The sequence below is a fragment of the Setaria italica genome, chromosome II (assembly GCF_000263155.2).
Source record: "Setaria italica strain Yugu1 chromosome II, Setaria_italica_v2.0, whole genome shotgun sequence".
In the NCBI taxonomy this organism is placed as follows: Eukaryota; Viridiplantae; Streptophyta; class Magnoliopsida; order Poales; family Poaceae; genus Setaria; species Setaria italica.
In genome coordinates, this window is record NC_028451.1 from 20,906,062 (window position 1) to 20,922,980 (window position 16,919).

The window sequence follows — 16,919 nt, forward strand, 5'->3', positions numbered from 1 at the left end:
TTCGATGAGCGGCCACTGTTTGAAGGCGAGCGCAACAGAGGAAGCAACGGATTACAGGGGGCCAAGGTCCGGTTGAGTAGGAGCGGAACCAGGATGAACACCTCGGGGGGGCTAAATAGTAGAAATTAAGGGCTAGAGCTAGAAATTAATGGTCTCTCCGGGGGGAAGGCTGCAGCCCCCCTAGCCCCCTCGTGGATCCGCCCCTGCGGTTGAGGACTCTAAAGCATGTAGCACGAGCGTCGGTAACGGCTGCAGAGTGCAGACCAACCACAGGAAAAAAGATGGCGATCCACCAGCTACGTGGACTGATCCGTGGTTACAGAGAGAGGGCTCGCGGTCGCACGCATTCACTGTCTTCCCTTTGCGCACCTCCTTGTTCCCTTCACGCACGGCGGGCATTGCTGCTAGTGCCATGTGCAGCCGCCCGCAGGGTGACGTGAACCCATGGAGTTGAATTCTCATCTTTAGATAAGAGAAGGTGGATAATTTGATTTGGGGATGGATATGACGTTCATAGCCCGACTCCAACTATCCAAAGATGTCGCGCCTTAACAACTGATACACCACCTCCAATGGTCACCGTGATCTTGTAGAGCATGATCAACCAAACCACTAGGGTAATTCCTGCAAGCAATCGAGAAATAAGCACGAACAAGTAGAACAAGCAACTCAATTATAAATATGGAGATAAAAACCAATCTGAAACCATAAAATTGGGGTTCTGAATCGAGTAGAACAGATGGTCTAGTCGACACACACGTCTACAAGAAAGTAGTAATAGCTAAACTTACATCTAAATAAAATCCAATCTGTTTGTAGCAGTTATGGTGGTATATGAGCGGGTAGAGGATGATCAGGATGTGGTGGAGGTCATCCCACAATCTTAGGATGCATTCCTATTGGCCCCACTTGATACACGACCCATCAGGCTAAAATCAGGTAACACAGCACCGTGGACAAAAAAAAGGTCTCTACAGTAAATCAATGATTGCGACCACTTCAGAGTAGATATGGACATGAGTCTGGATCTATATGAGAGTAGACTTTATAAGGTTTCCATCAAGTACTTGAATGTCCAAAATGGAGTCCGGAGTTGTGGCGGCCGACACAAGTTGGTGCAGTGCTGCAGTTCGAATCCAGCTCCAAAATATGTTGGATTTGATCTCTTTCTTTCCTTCCTTGGACCAAAAGTGACATGGTGGCTTGGTGAAGGATGTTGGGAATACTTGAAGTCAGCCCCAATCAACTTTTTGGTCCTCCATGCCTTTCATGTGTGTTTAACACTCGTTTTGATCCACGTATGTATTTCTGAAAATGACAATGAACACATATCATAATGCAGCATCAATTCATCAAATGTATCAAATACAATCATGATAAACAATTATTTCACCTTTGAATTAAAAGTTACCAATGTGGTTGTATCCGAGCAGGTGATGTCCTCATCATTCTCCCCTTCTTAGCTGTAAGTCATCCTCGATTTGCTCCAATGACATTCAAAGGTGCTTACTTTGACGTTGGAATACGGAGCGACGGCCACAATCAGCAATACTCCCTTTCTTCGGGCTTACCCTGTTGCATAAAGGAAAAATTAGGAAAACTTTGCAAAACATTATTAGTATTAGTATAGCCCCCTATCTGATCAAGGTATTGTAGCCCAAAAGGATATTTCAGATTAGAGCAAATAAAAACTTTATGCACCAAATATTCTCATTTGCTGTCATATTTGCCAATTGCATGAAGCGAATAATGATTAAAACTTGGCAAACCAGAATCAAATTTAAGTTTCTCTTTTAGACAATTTAGATTACACAGAATATCAAATTCATTATAACCCAAAGTATTTAAAGAAGATGTTGACGCCAGATTTTAACACGAGTAAAATCAGCGTTAGGAGAAGAAGAGATTAGAAGATGCGGTGAGATACAAGGGCGACGATTGGAAATCTGCCGATTGCTGCTACAGTCAAGGATCGGCCAATTGATGCTACAGTCGAGGATCGGCCAATTGATCCTTGGAGTTCCGCCTCGCCCGACCCCTGAGGCTTGGGATCGGACGCGCCCGACCCTCCAAGGGAGGATCTCCGCCTTGCCCGACCCCTGAGGCTTGGGATTGGACGCGCCCGACCCTCCAAGGGAGGATCTCCACCTCGCCCGACCCCTGAGGCTTGGGATTGGACGCGCCCGACCCTCCAAGGGAGGATCTCCACCTCGCCCGACCCCTGAGGTTTGGGATCGGACGCGCCCGACCCTCCAAACGAGGATCTCCGCCTCGTCCGACCTTAGTTCCCAGGGTCGGGATGAGTCTGAGCCCTCGACATGTGGGCCCTGATCGGTTACCCCCTTGCCAAAGAGGTGATCGGCCGATTAGGAGGTTGGAATAGTTGGGCCGATGTGGGCTTAATAAGGATTATGAAGATGAAGAGGGGGTCAGCCCATGAAGCGCGTGAAAATAGTATGAATCGTACTTGTAAATATTCGTTTTCCGTTTAAATTTAGAGATAGAGTTCTAGTCGGATAAGAAGTCGTTTGTACGGGGCTATAAATAGCCACCCTTGTAGATCTGTAATCATAATCAACTCAATACAACAAACTACTTTTTCCTCGTACTTACTTTCAAGCAGGCGACTTCGCCAACACTTTCTCTTCTTTTTCACGAGTTCGTACGGATTAGCGGGGCTGCATCAACTTGACCTCCGGCTAATTTTGTAAGTTCCGTTTATCGAGTAAATTCTAAGCTTTAACTTCGGGCGCATCACTGTCGTTTTATTTAGATTTATTCATCAGTTATAGATATTTACTAGAATTCTAGGTTTTACCTGTTGTTCTAGTTTTATCACCAGTTATCCAGCTAGGAATCGGTGAATTCGGCTTTTCTTGTACTTCGTTGTTTAATCTATTTATTTTAGCCGATTAGATCTGTTCCTAGTGTTGTTACTGTAGCGTTGTTCGGGTTACTCTAGTAGTTTTTTTTACAAACGTTGCCTGGTAATCGGTTGCATCATAGCCGATTCCTTCATTACTGCAAATCGGCCAGTTCGCTGATAAGCTTTCTCGAGATCGGAACCTTAGCCGATCGCAACCCCTGGAAACTAACACGTTTCTCTCCTTGTCAATCAACAGGTCAGATTGGCTGGCACGCCGCGCGAACCGCACCAGGGCAATCACCCAAACAGGAGCTAAGCAGATTCTCCCGGGTCGTGTGTCCGACGCTGGGAATCTGATCAGCCGATTTCTAGCGCCAACACACTTTTGGCATGCCCGGTGGGACCAATACAACCGCCACCATGTCGAAAGCTGCTGAAGTCTCCGAAGATAATGTCATCGAAGTGACAGAGGCAGATCTCAGGGACGACCAGAAGGAAGAACTAGAGAGGCAGATGGCATACTACCGGAAGACATGTCTGCAGTCCTTCAGTCGCTCCAGGAGAGGGGAGACTATTAAAAAGGTTCTGTTTCCAACTCCCCGCCAGATCACAATCACCGAGGACTCGGACAAGATGTCCGAGATGGTCCAGCAATCCGTCTATCAAGCTTTCATCGATCAATCCCCGGTGCTATCTAATACGGTGTACAATGCCATCATCAGCTCCTTGGCTAGCGGTGTATCTCAAGGGTACCAGGGGCCGGCATATGCTCCGCCGATTACGGCTCCAAACAAGAGTACACCTTATTCGGCTTCTCAGCCGATCCAATTTCCAGTTGGGGGTTCTAGCGCTTCCTCATCATCAGTCCCTATGGGGTTTAATGGAACGCAACACCTCCAGCCACGTCCCATTCAGTTGTCCTCCGCGTAGTTTCCTCCGTTTAATCCAGTGCCTTGGGGGGCACCATCAGTGACGGCCATCCAGGATCAATCGGCCAACCATGGAAGTCCCCAATTCCAGGCATCTTTCCAGGCGGCCGCTCGACCAACCATGCCACAGTACCAGCCTGTCGCACCAGAGGTGAGCAAAGCAGCAGAGCTCATACTATACGATGAAACAAGCGGCTCATTCAAACAGCCGACCCTAACTACGCAGCCGGCTATGACAAATCAAATACCACATGCTTTCACTCAACATCAAGTCATCCCGCCACCAATATACCAGCACGTACCAGTTCCTCAGCCGATGGTTTACTAGCAACAGCCGGACTGGTCGGCACGTATAGCAGAGGTGATTCAGGAACAATTCGGCTTGAAGCCAAAGGTGCAGACCTACACATACAGGACACCGTACCCGCCTACATACGACTTACTGTCGTTTCCTCATCGGTATAAAGTTCCTGATTTCACCAAGTTTTCGGGGCTGGACGACACCTCAACCGTGGAACACATAAACAGATTCATCATCCAATGCAGGGAAGCAGCGGCGCAGGATGCTCTACGGGTGCGCCTTTTCTCGTTATCCCTGTTTGGGTCGGCCTTCCAGTGGTTCACCACCTTACCGCCCAACTCGATAATTACATGGGCCGATCTGGAAAGGCAATTTCATAAATACTTCTACGCCGGAATACATGAAATGAAGTTGTCCGATTTAACCAGCCTCAGACAGAGAAGCGACGAGCCAATTTCCTCATATGTGCAAAGGTTCCGGGAGATCAAGAACAAATGCTATTCTCTAAACTTGACTGATGCACAGTTGGCCGATATAGCCTTTCAAGGCCTCCTGCCTCATATCAAAGAGAAATATGCCTCACAGGAGTTTGAGAGCTTGAGCCAAATCGTCCACCGATTGTCTGGTCAAGAGGTACGTTCTTTCGATCCATGGAGGAACTTCCAGAAGAAGGTGGCATACTTAGAAGAGGATGAGACCGAAGAAGATGCAGAAATCGGTCTTGCAGAATGGGTCAAAGGGAAGAAGCCGATATCATGTCCGTTCGGCAAGAAGGAGCCGGAAACGTTCGGATTTGACACATCAAAGGCCGATAAAATCTTCGACCTCCTCCTCCAGGAAGGACAGATCAAGCTCTCGCCATACCATACGATTCCTTCCGCCGAACAGCTGAAGAAGATGAAATATTGCAAGTGGCACAATGCTACCTCCCATGACACTAATGAGTGCAAAATCTTCCGGCAGCAGATACAGACGGCCATTGAGCAGGGCAGACTCAAATTTGAAGTGCCAACAAAACCAGCCAAGCCGATGAAGATCGACCAGCACCCCTTCCCCACCAACATGGTTGACACGGGAAAGAATTCGCTCCAAACCAAGGTGCTGACATCCGAATCGGCTAAAAAGAGCAGCGCCGTAGACCCCAGAAATCAAGCGGCGCCTGAAGACGTCAAGGGGAAACGGCAGATGGAGGACGATGACGACGTATCAGGAGAACCACGCATCACTTCCCAATTCCTGCTCAACAAATATCAGCGGCAACATGAACGCTCAAGATCCCGGGAAGAAGCAATGCGGCGACATGAAGATCACTGGCGATGCCCGTTCTTCATCCACTATTGGGAAAACAACCTCAGGCTGCCTTCGGCCGATAATTGCCCCGAGTGCAACGGCCCGTATCATCACAATCGGCCGTTCAGTAGGTCTCGCTCCAGAGATGATGGGAGATCAGAGCCGATCAGCAGGAACTGGCGGGACCAAGAAGACCGGCGCCCTCCAATACGTGATCGGCTGGGGGGCAGAAGTGACCGGTATGACCGGTCGGAAAGCAGGCGCAATGATTGGCCGGGGGGTAGATTTGATCGACATGACCGGCCAGAAAACAGGGTCAGCGTCCACAGTCGACTTGAAGAGATGGCCGATGCTCGGGGGTCGGACGAGAACCCTTTAGGACGTGAACCGGAATGGGAACACGCCAGGCCACGAACCAAACCGGTGAACCCCAGGTGGTGCCCCGATGGATTGACCAAGTCTCAAAAACGAAGAATCCAACATCTTCGCCAGTGAGAACAGCAGGAGGAAGAGCAACAGTACACGACGGACGAGAAGAGCGGCAGGTCTCAGGTATGGCGCCCCAAAAGAAATGACAGAGGAGGCGACGAATCGGCAGCCGACATCGACATGGTTTTCATACTGCCGATGGAATTCATGACTCCTGCCGACCGACAGGACATGTCGACAATGGAAGAGCAGATGGCGCAATTGGCTTTGGAGCCAATGACAGCCACATTTGAGAAGCCCGAAGAAGACAAACGGCAACACCTGAAAGTGCTGTTTCTTAAAGGGCATGTCAACGGCCGACCCATCACCAGATTACTGGTAGACGGAGGGGCTGCAGTCAACATCATGCCGTACGCCATGTTCCAGAAGCTTGGGAAGAGCGATGATGACCTGACCAAGACAGATATGATGCTCAAGGACTTCGAGGGCAACGTATCCCCCACTCGTGGCGCTCTCTGCGTCGACCTCACCATCGGCAGTAAGACCCTTCCTACTACTTTCTTTATTATTAATGGCAAGGGGTCCTACAATATGCTACTCGGCCGAGACTGGATACATGCAAATTGCTGTATCCCATCTACAATGCATCAATGCCTCGTACAATGGGTCGGCGACAACATCGAGGTGGTCACCGCCGATTCCGCATACAGCATCGCGGCAGCAGACACGCAGCAGTGGAGCTGCGAAACCGTCAAGTGCATATCCGGGAGAGTATGGGACACTGACTTCTTGAAGGTGTCCGATTTTGGCCTACAGCCGATCCGAGCAGTCGGCTCCGAAGACTCAAACTAAGATGGATCAGTTCGCCCGAGAAGATGGGAAGCTGGGACACGGGTTCACGTCGGCCGATTCATTAGAAATGATAGATTTAGGCGATGGTACCAAACCAAGGCCGACATATATTAGTGCAAATTTAGATCCAGAATACAAGTGTAAACTGACAAGTTTGTTAAGAGAATTTAAGGATTGTTTTGCTTGGGAGTATCATGAGATGCCCGGATTAGACCGATCTATCGTTGAGCATCAGTTACCCATAAAGCCAGGGTATCGGCCGTATCAACAGCCTGCACGGCGGTGCAATCCTAAAATCCTACCAGACATAAAAGCCGAAATAACGCGGCTAATCGAAGCAAAATTTATTCGGCAATGCCGTTATGCCGAGTGGATCTCCAACATTGTACCAGTATACAAGAAGAACGGAAAGCTACGCGTATGCGTCGATTTCAGGAACCTCAATCAGGCCACACCAATGGACGGATACCCCATGCCAACGGCCGATGTGCTGATAGATGCCGCCGCGGGACACAAGGTTATTAGTTTCATGGATGGAAACGCTGGGTACAATCAGATACTTATGGCCGAAGAAGACATACCTAAAACGACCTTCAGATGCCCAGGTCACCTTGGTTTATTCGAGTGGGTAGTAATGACTTTCGGCTTGAAAAACGCTGGCGCTACGTATTAGAGAGCCATGAACTACATATTTCACAAACTTATCGGCATACTAGTAGAAATCTACATCGATGACGTCGTAGTCAAGTCAAAAGGACACCAGGAGCATCTGGCCGATTTGCGACAAGTATTGGAATGCACTAAGAAACATGGGCTGAAGATGAACCCGAATAAGTGTGCCTTCGGCGTATCCGCTGGACAATTCTTAGGATTCATGGTGCACGAGCGGGGAATAGAGATCAATCAGAAGACTATAGCGGCCATCAAAAAAGTCATGGCCCCGCAGAATAAAACTGAGTTGCAATCTCTAATCGGCAAGGTGAATTTCATCAGAAGATTCATATCTAATCTGTCTGGGCGAATCCAAGCCTTCACACCATTATTAAAGTTGAAGCCCGACCAGGAGTTCATATGGGGGGAAGAGCAACGCAAGGTATTGGAAGATATCAAGCAATACTTGGTCTCACCACCGGTATTGGTCCCTCCTCAAACTGGTAAGTTGTTTAAACTATATTTATCAGCCCATGAACGAGCTATTGGGTCGGCTCTAGTCCAGGAGTTCGAAGGAAAGGAACGGGTAATTTATTATGTCAGTAGAAGACTTCTGGACGCCGAAACAAGGTATCCTCCAGTGGAACGGTTGTGCCTATGCCTTTACTTCTCATGCACCAAACTCAGGCACTATTTGCTATCGGCGGAATGTGTGGTCGTATACAAAGACGACGTGGTAAAATACATGCTGTCACTGCCGATTTTGAAAGGACGAATCGGAAAATGGATCTTGGCTTTGTCAGAGTTTGACCTTCGATATGAATCAGCAAAAGCCATTAAGGGTCAGGTCATGGCCGATTTCGTTGCTCAGCACTGCGGGCCGGAGGCTACCTTCATAGAACCAGCACCTTGGACTTTATACTTTGATGGATCATCGTGTGGGGCCGGATCAGGAATCGGCATCGTCCTCATATCGCCTCGGGGGGGAGGCTATGATTTTTCCCTGCCGATAGAAGCATCGGCCACTAACAATCAAGCAGAGTACCGAGCTGTACTGAAGGGATTACAATTGCTAAGAGAAGTCAAGGCCGATTCTGTCGAAGTTTTTGGAGATTCCATGCTTATTGTGGATCAATTAACAGGGAAGTCCGAATGCAAGGACGATGTGTTGAGGATTTATTACGAAGATTGCCTGCAGCTTCTGAAAGAATTCAAATCGGTAGTTATTGAACACATCCCAAGGAATCACAACGAGGATGCCAACAAGCTCGCCCAACACGCATCTGGGTATCGGCCGATTCAAGGCGCTATGGCTCTAGAGCTCGCGGCCGATGACTGGCGAAAAGAGATTGCCGATTACCTGAAAGATCCATCTAAGAAAGTGGATCGGCGGGTGCGTTTCCATGCTACCAAGTACGTGTTACTGGAGGCTAAGACTCTGATGGGAGAAATCCATGAAGGAGTGTGTGGAGCCCACCAATCGGCACATAAGATGAAATGGATGATTAGGAATAATGGGTATTACTGGCCGACGATCCTCGAAGATTGCTTCAAATATTATAAAGGATGCCAGGATTGTCAGAAATACGGGAACGTCCAGCGTGCGCCCGCATCGGCCATGAATCCCATTATCAAACCATGGCCGTTCAGGGGTTGGGGAATAGACCTCATCGGCCAAATTTATCCTCCATCAAGAAAAGGGCACAAGTTCATTCTGGTGGCCACCAATTATTTCACCAAATGGGTGGAGGCAATTCCGTTAAGGGCCGTAACATCGGCTGCCATGGTTGACTTCGTGAGGGACCATATCGTCTACCGCTTCGGCATCCCCCAGACTATCACAACCGATCAAGGGACGATGTTTACGTCAGGAGAATTCGAGGAATTCACGGCCGATATGGGAATCAAATTGTTAAACTCCTCTCTGTATTATGCCCAAGCTAACAGCCAGGCCGAGTCCTCCAACAAGGGGATAATAAAGTTAATCAAGAGGAAGATAGAGGAGCAGCCGAAAAAGTGGCATCTATGTCTGACTGAAGCCCTATGGGCATACAGGATGGCTTGCCATGGGGCCACCAAGTTGTCCCCTTATCAGTTGGTGTACGGTCACGATGTAGTGCTACCATGGGAATTGAGGGCGGGGTCGAGACGCACTTCGCTCCAGGATCAATTGACGGCCGACGACTACTCCTCACTCATGAAAAGGGAACTTGATGACTTGGCTGGCCAACGATTGAGAGCTTTGATAAGCATCGAAGAAAACAAGAAGAAAGTGGCCAAGTGGTATGATAAGAAGGTCAAGGTCAAACAATTCTCTCCGGGGGACCTGGTTTGGAAGTTAGTGTTGCCGATTGGGTCGAAAGATCCTAAATTCGGTAAGTGGTCCCCTACATGGGAAGGGCCGTATAAAATCAGCAGATGTGCTCTAGGAAACGCTTATATTCTGGAAACAATCGAAGGAGAAGAGTTTACTAGGGCTCTGAACGGAAGATACTTGAAAAGGTACTACCCTAGTATATGGGTCGGAGCATAAGGATCGACCACGATGAACAACACACAGCCGATGCAAAAGGATTCGTCTAGAGAAAACACGTAATCGTCCAAATCGGCCGATATATTTCATTCGGTACGGACGGTGGGTTACACGGCCGACAAGGTACAATTAGAACAAAAATAATTAATCACGCTTTTTCTTACGCTCTCTCTCAGCCCGACCTAGTGCTATCAGAAGATGGATGTACTCTTCTTCTATCTCTTTCATCGAAGCCTACGCTTCGACTTGACGGGGGAGAGGGTGACTCCGGTCCATGGCCGGGCATGATGTTCCTGCTGCTGCATCTTCGAGGACGATTTGATGGGGAAGAGGATGACTCCGGTCAGCTTAAGGTCGCCGGTGGTTGTTGCCGTCTAGAAAATCCCAGATTCAGCGAACGTCAGCAGGGACGTGCTCTTGAAGTTCGTCGCAATGAGCCCTGATTAAGTCCTGGTCTTCTTGCGACAGCGGTTCGTCGGAATGCACGAGTCCGATGGCTTGTTCGAGTTTAGGGCTAAGATGCCGTGGCTGCGGTGAACAACAATATACGTATAGTCGCCGAAAAGGTGATTTCCCTCAGAGGAGTCAAACTAAGAAAAAGAATGAAGGCAAATCTTTTACCTGATTAATAGAAGAGGTAGAATATGAAGAAGACATGACTGAAAGGCGCACCGACGAATCTAAGGTAAATGCATTACTGATAAGGAAAAGTTTCGGTAATAACCTCCGGGATGAAGCTCCTCGTAATCGGCGGAGTCGCCGGTGCAGCTGCAGATGATGAAGCTGCCAATGGGATCTCAGATGAGGCTTCGACTTTCGCCAATGGAGCTCCTTCTTCCGTCGATGGAACCGCCGCTGTCGCTACTGGAATCTCCGCCGAAGGCGCCATTTCTGGAGCTTCGCGCGTTGGTGAGGTGCCTGAAGGTGCCGCCATTGGAAAAGTAGGAGGGAATGCGAAAGGAAGGAGGCGCCGGAGGATTGGAGGACTAAGGAAAGTGTTGGAGGGAGAGGAAAGCCTGTGCGCTGAAGAAGAAGGATGTGAGCTCGTAAGGAGTACGGGATGAGCTGATATTTAAAGAAGGTCTGAGAAGGGGTAAAAGCGGAATTTTTACCGCGCCGGCGTTTTGAGTTTTTCGGGAGTAGTGGTTGTCGTGGGCGCCCGTTTCAAAAAGATTGCAATCATCAGGTTGGAGACCGCGAAACGGAAGGATATTTTCATGGTGTCTGTTTCGGATGGGAAGTTGAAAAGAATTTCGAAGTAAAGACTATGTTTTACTCCAAAACTGGGGGCATGTGTTGACGCCAGATTTTGACATGAGTAAAATCTGCGTTAGGAGAAGAAGAGATTAGAAGATGCGGTGAGATACAAGGGCGACGATTGGAAATCGGCCGATTGCTGCTATAGTCAAGGATCGGTCAATTGATGCTACAGTCGAGGATCGGCCAATTGATGCTACAGTCGAGGATCGGCCGATTGATCCTTGGAGTTCCGCCTCGCCCGACCCCTGAGGCTTGGGATCGGATGCGCCCGACCCTCCAAGGGAGGATCTCCGCCTTGCCTGACCCTTGAGGCTTGGGATCGGACGCGTCCGACCCTCCAAGGGAGGATCTCCACCTTGCCTGACCCTTGAGGCTTGGGATCGGACGCGTCCGACCCTCCAAGGGAGGATCTCCGCCTCGCCCGACCCCTGAGGTTTGGGATTGGACGCGCCCGACCCTCCAAAGGAGGATCTCCGCCTCGTCCGACCTTAGTTCCCAGGGTCGGGATGAGTCTGAGCCCTCGACATGTGGGCCCTGATCGGTTACCCCCTTGCCAAAGAGGTGATCGACCGATTAGGAGGTTGGAATAGTTGGGCCGATGTGGGCTTAATAAGGATTATGAAGATGAAGAAGGGGTCAGCCCATGAAGCGCGTGAAAATAGTACGAATCGTACTTGTAAATATTCGTTTTCCGTTTAAATTTAGAGATAGAGTTCTAGTCGGATAAGAAGTCGTTTGTACGGGGCTATAAATAGCCACTCTTGTAGATCTGTAATCATAATCAACTCAATACAATAAACTACTTTTTCCTCGTACTTACTTTCAAGCAGGCGACTTCGCCAACACTTTCTCTTCTTTTTCACGAGTTCCTACGGATTAGCAGGGCTGCATCAACTTGACCTCCGGCTGATTTTGTAAGTTCCGTTTATCGAGTAAATTCTAAGCTTTAACTTCAAGCGCATCGCTGTCGTTTCGTTTAGATTTATTCATCAGTTATAGATATTTACTAGAATTCTAGGTTTTACCTGTTGTTCTAGTTTTATCACCAGTTATCCAGCTAGGAATCGGTGAATTCGGCTTTTCTTGTACTTCATTGTTTAATCTATTTATTTTAGCTGATTAGATCTGTTCCTAGTGTTGTTACTATAGCGTTGTTCAGATTACTCTAGTAGTTTTCTTTACAACTTTGCCTGGTAATCGATTGCATCATAGCCGATTCCTTCATTACTGCAAATCGGCCAGTTCGCTGATACGCTTTCTCGAGATCGGAACCTTAGCCGATCGCAACCCCTGGGAACTAACACGTTTCTCTCCTTGCCAATCAACAGGTCAGATTGGTTGGCACGCCGCGTGAACCGCACCAGGGCAATCACCCGAACAGGAGCTAAGCAGATTCTCCCGGGTCGTGTGTCCGACGCTGGGAATCCGATCAGCCGATTTCTAGCGCCAATAGAAGACAACAATTTTAGTTCGTCTTGTGCACAAGTAATAGGAAGAAAAAGCTTCTCTTCAGCACATTTGTATGGTTCCAAACCAAAAGTATCACACCACTACTTGTGGCGTAGGAATAAAAGAATCATTAGCATACAAGTCCTCTTTATCACAAGGAACAATAAGTAATTCATCTTGTGACAAAGGTAAATTAGCAGCGGGTTCCACTATTTGTTACTCTTGATTAGCATGCAGAGTGGACAAATTTTGGAGATTATGGGCCACATCATTCTTGAAAGTATTGACAGATAATATAATCTCCTTTTCAGCATTGAGAGCAAGACAAAATAATTAACCAATATTGCTTTAAGAATTGCTAATTAACAAGGTTCAAATTTTAGAATCGAGCCCTCTTATGAACCTACTCATAACATCCTCCATGTATTCATCTAATCCACCGTACATGATACAAATTTTAAAATCATGGAAGTATTGTTTCATAGTCTTTCTACCTTGTTTTAGTTTCTCCAGTTTGTTAAGCAAATGATCAACATAATATGATGGAATATTTGCATCTCGAAAAGGTATTTTAAAATCTTTCCAAATTGGTGGAACTTTGTTGTGCCTACAAATATGTTTCTATTGGCGCTGAAAATCGGCCGATGATCCTTAGCGTCGGACACATGACCCGGGAGAATCTGCTTAACTCCTGTTCGGGTTATCGCCCTGGTACAGTTCGCGCGGCGTGCTAGTCAATCTAACCTATTGATTGACAAGGAGATAAAAGTATTAAATTCCACGGGTTTCGATCGGCTAAAGTTCCGATCTGTCTTGAAAAGCGTATCAGCGAATCGGCCGATTTACTTTGTAAGTGACTGGCTATAAAGCAACCGATAACCACGTAGCGATTGTAAAGAAACTTCTAGAGAAATCCAAACAATGCTATAGGACAACACTTGAAATAGATCTAATCGGCTATATATCGATAAATAAAATAATAATAAAGAAGCTGACGGTTCGTATCTCAAGCTGGATAACTAGTGAGAAAACTAAAATGATAGGTAAAAACTATAATTCTAGTTAATATTGATAACTGATGAATAAATCTAAACGAAACAACAGCGATGCGCCCGAAGTTAAAGCTTAGATATTACTCGATAAGCGGAACTTACAGAATCGGCCGGAGATCGTGTCAATGCAGCTCTGTCAATCTGTACGAAAAAGTCACCGACTTGAAAGTAAAGTGCGAGGAAAAAGTAGATTTGTTGTATTGATTGATGTGTGATTGTTTACAAGCCTTACGAGGCAGCTATTTACACCCTGTTACAACCGATTTCCTAACAGACTAGGATCTACCTCTAATTTTAAAAGATAATCAAATATTTACAAACACAACTCGTATCAGAGTTGGTTACTATTTTCTCCATGGGCCAATCTCCTTTAGCCAATCTTCATTCTGGCCCAACTTAGGCCCATACTAGCCAAGCCGTTTTGGCTCCCAATCGGCCAGCCTCCATCAACTCCTCCTGCTAGTCGACCGAAACACTGTAGCTTTAATCGGCCAATTCCCAACTGTAGCTTCTAGTCTGCCGCATCGGCCAACTCCCTTCCCTTTTGACGCTGATTACAAACACGTGTCAAAATCCGGCGTCAACACATGCCCCCTAGTTTCGGAGAAAAACATAACTTTTGCTCCGAAATTTTTTCCACTCTAACTCTTTCCCCGAGGAAAACGCAACAACAAACGCAGCAAAAGCTCCTTTTTGTTCCGCAGTCTTCTTTCTGATGATTGCAATTTTTTGAACGAGGCACCCACAGGCAACCGCTCTTCCTGAAATTCACGCAAACGGCACGGTAAAAATTCCGCCTTTACCCCTCTCTTGAACCATCCTTTAAGTATTCGTCTTCTCCGCTGCTTCTTCTTCCTGAACTCAGAAACCTTCTTTCTCCGGCGGATCACGTCCTGACGCATTTCGGTGCCCTTCCAGCTTCCAGCCGCGTTCCTCCTTCATCCTCTGATCATCCCACTCTGTTTTCTCCAATGGTGACTCCATCGGCGACCATGGATTTCATCCCAGAGGTAAATACCACTTTTCACTTTTCACCGTTTCACACATCATTAGATCTATCCTCAGTTTTTTTATTTTCTTTCATATCCTTTCAAGAGCTTAGACAGAGGATCACCATTCCTATGTCTGATGCACCCGGCCTCATCGGTCTTGGCCCCATGGGGAGTCTAGATCCAACTGAATTAATCAACTTGGAGACTCACAGGATCCCCTTCAAGCAATCGCCCATGGATCTGAACCACTGGGCAGGCGCATTTAGATCTTGGCCAAATGAGACCCCTGGCTGGAGGGAATGGTTTCAAAGGATGTCCAATTCTAAGAGGGTCCTCTAGGATGAACTAAAAATCAGCCACTATAGAAACTTGTCTCTGTCTCAAATGGAGAAGAATGAACCCTTGGTCATCGCGGCATCTTATTTCTGGTTTAACGCCCTCAATGCGTTCCTCTTCGGCCACGGGCCCATGACTCCTACTTTGGCTGATGTCCTGATGCTGACCGGCCTCAACGTCTCTTCCCCCGACTCGCCCTTCGATTTCCTGATCAAACCAATTCATCATCTGGAAACAAAAGGAATCGGCGGGTGGAAAGGCTTCATTGAGAAAAAACATGAAGACCGGAACCATCGGCGATAGAGAGTACACAGCTTTTCTGATGATGTGGCTAGAGAAACACTTTTTCTATGGCAGAGTAGTCGGCCCCTCCTCCAACACACAAGCTCTGGCCGAAGCATTAGCGAAGGGCTCCACTATTCCCTTGGGGAAACATCTGCTGGGATCGGCCTATTACATGATGCACCAGATCACCGTAAAGTTGTCATCCGGAGAGCCGATTGGGAACCCTGGTGGCCCCTGGTGGTTTATCACCCTCTGGCTTAACTTATACATGAGCAAGGTCTCCAGGGAACAAATTGAGTCCAAGACTTTGCCAAATATTGAGTCAGATGACCCAACATCACGCCGGCATTGCACATCTTTTGGCAAGGCAGCTTTGTCTTTTTCTGGTAGTAGATTCACCCCCACCGGAACAGCCGAATACTTCTGATGCTTCTACACCGGTTTCAGTGAAGAAACCACAAACTGGTATCCATACCAGAGAATTGAGCCGCTTTTTGAAAACCTGTAATGCTTCGATTCAACCACCAACTCTTTTGAGAATGAGCTCATGGACACTTTGATCAAGCCTGGGATCCTGCCAACAAACTTCTATTCTAGAAAGGACTCCCCAACTTATGAGTTTTACAACCCATCGGTGGCAGCGCGGCAATTCAGCCTAGGACAGATGCCGATTGATATTTATTTTGCTGGCCGTGTGAAGTTCTGAGAATGGCTCTCCAGAGGACTTGAATACAATCAGCTATGCAGCCTGATACCAGATTCCGGCACCATCGACTTGACCAACTGGCTAGTAGCCCCCTTCTCCATTCAACAATTCAAGTTATGGTGGGGTGAGTGGAAACAACACCTCTTCTGTGCATCTCCCGCAACATATTGCAACGATCTGGACCCTACCAATATTGATTCGAACGCACAGGTATTAATTTCTCTGGCCGATTTCATACTGTACTTTTTATGCTACAGGGTTGTTACTGATTTCCCTTTTTCTTGCAGTCTGAAAGCCAACCCCCTCCAACATGCAGCCGAAGTGGAAGGCCGATAGAGAATCGCCACCCGTACACTTCATTTCCAATTATCGGCTTTCTTGCTCCGTCGATGGAAGATATTGTCGTCGGCCGATTGAAGCAGAAACTGAAGATATCTTCTTCGAAGAAAACAAGCCTCCGGGTGTGTGCCCACATAGAATCGGCCGATCAATCGGCGACGCTGCCAGCCGAGTCTTCACTTGTACTGACCATGCCAGCCATTCAGGAGGCTGACCCCCAAGCAGCTACGGAAGCCGGATCGGCAACTGCATCCTTGCTGGTAGAAGCTATTCAGGTGACTTTATACGCTGCACATCTTTCTAAGTATACTACCAATATTAAACTCCACTTATTATTAGGCCGCGCAAATCTTCCATGAGCGAACCACGTATCAATTGGCCAACCCTCAGGCAGAGACCGAACCACCAACAATCCTCCCAGTTGAGGTAAAGAATGTACATTTCATCCGAATTTCCCATTCTTTAATCAAAAATGACTGATTTCTATCGCAGGCTACTCTGGGCACATCAATCATACCTTTTCAACAGCCATCGGCCACACGATTTGCGGAGGTAAAGCAATGGGCACTCATCCTCAGGTCCAATCATCCCTTCATACTTATAGAGATTCCCTCTGTCACTTTCTAGGAAGCTGGTCCGAGCACAGCGC